Source organism: Apteryx rowi, unplaced genomic scaffold (genome assembly GCF_003343035.1).
Source record: "Apteryx rowi isolate R43461 unplaced genomic scaffold, aptRow1 scaffold_971, whole genome shotgun sequence".
NCBI lineage: Eukaryota > Metazoa > Chordata > Aves > Apterygiformes > Apterygidae > Apteryx > Apteryx rowi.
In genome coordinates this window covers 108,464-113,245 of record NW_020451284.1, presented here as the reverse complement: position 1 = coordinate 113,245, position 4,782 = coordinate 108,464, and positions in this window count along the sequence as shown.

Here is a 4,782-nt window from a genome sequence, read left to right as displayed (position 1 = left end):
TGTGCGAGTCTTGTCCTCTTTGTGTGCATTCCTGCTGACTGCTGTTCCCTGCAAGCTGACCTGTCATAGGAAACAGCAAACACGCAGACCCCCAGGACTTTGTGTTTCTATACCAAAAGCTGTTTTCTAAAGAATCTGAGAATTCTGGAGTCTGGAAAGGACTATATATACTGGGTCCTGTCTGAGGAATAGGATCAACACAGCAAATGCCAGTCATTCAGAAAGAGTTGTCTCTAATGAAGGTGTTTGTTTTGTTTGCTTTTTTCCCCCCTCTTCCTAATTATCTCTCTCTACGTGGAGAGATTTTGAGAATGCCAGTTTGGTTTATGCTTGGCTTAGTGAAATAGGGCTGATGTTCTAGAGTACAAGATTCAGTTTTTCACTGTCAGCTCCCAAATAAAATTCAGTTCATTAAGAGAAATTTAATTACTTTCAGTTTTGTGCTTCAGAGGAAATCTTAAATTGTTGCAAAGATGAGTTAGTCCTATGTGAGCAACAGATGTTCACTGAAGAGAGTGATGAGGTATTTACCTAACTGCTGTCAGATATCCTCTATTGGGCCTCATGCAGTGACCAAGTGAGATATGTCACATAGTAGGGCTGAGGCTACTTAAATGCTGCGTAACTGGTTAGTAGTATCAGGGAGAATTTCAAGAAGGGAAATTCCCAGACCTCTGGATAAGGATTAGCCTCTACAAGTTCTTGCTTGGATGAATATTTGAGTATGTGAAATCATACAGCTGTTCTCATGTGGTAGGTTGGAGGTGTGTCTGAGCTGTTTCAAAGTACTGTGGATGCAGAACTGGTATGTTCATTCCATTTTACTTCTGGGAAATGGGCTAAAGTTGAGCTGTTACAGATACTTGGGTCTGAGCCCATCTTTGTGTGTGACAAATGCATCACTGGTAAATCTATAATTGCCTGTAGCAAACTGCATCAGACGTTTCCAGCCTCTTCCTCCCACTTCTCAACATGACTAACAGTTTAATTATCACACTACTTACACAGTGTGTGAACATTCCTAAGTAAGGTATATCTTCATGTATTCCCCCTCCTGCTATGTCAACGTAAATTGTTTTCTTTGTAAAAAGTACCCAGAGCAGCTGCTCTGTGAGTGCACACTTCAGGGGATGAATATTTTACACTCTGCTCACTTCTCACGAGTCAGGTATGTGAGAAATAACCCAAGTGTACAACACCTGTGTTGTCTCATAACCAAGAGATCAGCATGTTTAACTACTGGGCAGCCTCTGAAGGACTTTTGACTCAAACTAGTCTCGCAACTGGTTGGCGAGATCATTAGGGGATTCCAGCCTGTACAGTTCATGGGGTCCTACAAGAGGCATTTTGGGAAACTAGTGTGGTCTCTTAACTGTTGCAAATTCATGGAATGAATTTCTGTCTCTCTCATCTCTTTAGTTGTGTCCTTCAACTATATTTGTCTTTGAGGCCCAAGATGTCCTTGCCTTTAATGAACAGTCTCTGTGGGAAATGAACTTCCCTTTAGTTGAAGGTTGCTCTGTGGAAAGGAGAGAGCAGAAACCTGAAACTGATGCATCTTTCACAGGAGAAAGAAGTTGAGCTTGGTGGCTTGTGAAGACTGTAGCTGTTCAGGCTGGGTTGTGTTGTCTGCTGCCCTTCCCCAACCTTAAAAAATGTTGTCAGGCCCCCTGCATGTTCTGATGTTTCTACCCCCAAACAACCACTGGTGTTTGTGGGGTGACTCTGGAAGACCTATCTTTCTTTGAGGAAGGTGGAAAGAGCAGAGGATTTGGAAAGGCTCTGCCTGTTGGTATTTCTTGGACCTTTCCATAAATCTGAAACAGGTGAGCCCAAGTATTTCCTGCAACACTAAAATATAGTACAAGCTTACACAGAAAACTCTGGCGGGTTGTTCAGCAATGTTTTAAAGAAGTCTGTTTTACTTCATGCAGAAATGAGCTAGGGGTTACCTTGTTTCAGCTGCAGCTAAAGTAACTTCTTAAACTTTCTGCAAAATAGCAGTAAGTGATACTCCTTATGTTGCAAGTGATCCCTATGGTTTATCACCTTAAACTAAATGCAGTAGCTTACACTTACCTATTTCAGACTTGCTGGAATAGCCTGCCAGAGGACCTGTGATTTCTAGGTACCTGCCCCAGCAGTCTCAGCTGTGAGACTCATTTGTATAGCTAATGTTTGGAGAGAGCAGCTACTTCCTTGAGGGCCCTTTTGATTTGTTTTATTTCAGTTTCTGCAATAAAATGTAGATGTTAAATAACTTCCTTTTGGAGCCTGTTACTCAAAAAAAGCAGTTACAGAACAGTTCTCACATAGCTCAGTCTTGCTTCTTTTATGGTTTCCTCTGTCACTAATTTCCTTTCATAGATAATATTCTTGAGGTACCTTTTCCTTGAGCTTTTAAATCATACAGTTACATTGTGTGATCTTTACAAAGGCTGTTTGAGGAGAGTGGCCCTATTGAGTTGAGTTTTAATGAGATGAACTGTCCTCTTGGCTCTCTGGGGCAGAGTATTCTTGCAGGTGCTGCCCAGACAAGGCAGGCAGAGGGAAACGTGCTTGTGTTTTGCAGCTATATCACGTTGCAACTCCAGCTGGATTTGCTGCAGAGCTTCATCCTCTAGGATTTTTTTCACCCATTTCCGCTGCTCAGTCTTTTCTTTCCCCTGAATATACTTTCCATGCAGGTAATCTTCTCCCAGGTGTATGACACTTGCTATACGTATGTAACATGAGCCTCATTGTGTTGTCATCTTAATTATAATTAACCATGCGGATGCCTTTTCACTTCTCATCGTGGGCTGCTCTTTCCTTAAGTTAGTAAGGACTTCACTGTTTTAGTTCAAATGACAGTGTTCCTACCCTAGGCTGAATTCATCTTTCAGTAATGATTTTGCAAGAGGCAGAATGGCATATTATCAAATCCAAATACTCTAATCTAAATTGTGGTCTCTTTAAATGTTTCAGTGAAAAATGCAATATAAAGTTGGGTATGTATTCTTCATTCATATTCCAATAAACCTTAGTGGCCAGTGTATGTCTTGCTATGCTCTGCTTTTAAAATGCAGTAAAGGCAAAATTGTGGGGTGGCTAAACCTGATTGTAGGTACTATTGTGATCATCAGCTTATGAAAGGCCAGAATGAAACTGCAGGTAATAATGGATAAGATAAGTCTACTTTTTAAATATGGAACATGAATATTGATTTTTTTCAAGTAGTCTTCTACTTTTTTGCAATTGTTCCAGATTCTTTAATCTTATTTCCATGAGATTGATTTTTTTTTTTTTTTTTTTTTTTTTTTGGCCAGATTACATTTTGCTAGGTATTTCCCTTACAGGGGAGGGAGAGGCAGTGAATAATATTTAGCAGAACATATCTGAGCTTTTTAATGCATTCTTTTAAGCTCCTTTATTTTAAACCTGAGGTGCCATCTTTGCTGCTTGGAAGGACATCATCTTTGTATGGAAAGAGGTATAACCCACAGCTAATAAACTTTGATAGGTAAATTATTCACTTTTGAAATAGGTATTTATAATGGAAATGCTGAACAGCTCTTTAAACCTAACCACGTTACAAGGAACCCCAGTCATGTCACAATCTATGAGCAATAGAGAATCTTCTCAAGGTAGTGAGATAAAGCTAACCAGGCTTTGTTCTACTTGTTTTTAGGGATCTATACTTCAGCTCCTGAAGTCTAATATGAGCATAGGATCATGTATCCTGAAGTGTACATTCTCTATCATTAAACTGTGTTTTCTGGTCTGTGGCTGTCTGTGACTGTTGAACTTTGAAAACTAGATAATGAAAAGATAATAATGTACATTATCTATGGAAAAAATAAATCATTTACCTAAGATTAAGGTTGCTAATACTCCCTTATGACAGAGAAGTTATTGCAGCTTCAGATCTAAAATGCTATTTATGAAGCTTTCAGTTTATTTTATCTTGGTTAGAGAAAAATGTCATGAATCATGAACAGCATGGTAAGGAATACTGTTATACTTTATTAACTGTGTAAAATGTGTATCCATCACAAATGACCTAATCTTCCTAGCAGATCTTTAAGCTTGGGATACAATTGTTATGTTTATCGGCATGTTTTCCCCGTAGCAATTATTTTTTCAATGATATGTAGTATATGTAGTATATTTAAGTAAGAAGTTAACATCTCTGATGTAAAAAAACAGTAATAACTTTTTTGATATGAATCAGTTACTTCAGACCATCTTTATTACCAAAATATAATTTGAAAGCTTTTTAGAAAAATAAACCTTCAATCTTGACTTCTAGGGAAGTAAAAACTTCTCTGTCAAGAGTTGAGAGATTTCTGCTTATAGAGGTTTTGTTAGGTGTACTATGGTTTGGGGGCGAGAAAGGCAGCATTAGACACAGGTTAATGAAGCTGAATGTTGATTATCCATTCGGGCCATCAGTAGGAATAAGTACCACATAGAGGAAAATACGGGAGTTTCTAGTACACATTACGTGGCTTAAAAAAAGGAGTGTTTTAAATACATTTTGAATGTGGTCATCTTTCTGGATTTTTTGCAGGCTGCGGAAAAGCCTCACAGGCCTGGATGGAAGGTCCGTCCTCTAACTAATAAATGTGCAGCGCGGGGCCGGCGTGCTTGATCCACACGCTTAAATCTTAAAATACTCTCTGGTTGATTTAAGTGGTTTATGGAGGAGGCACCTTACGCTGCTTTGGCGCCCCTAGAGAAAAGAAGCCGCAGCCTGGGGGCCCGGCTGCCTGCGGGCGCGGCGGCTCGGCGGCTCCCGCC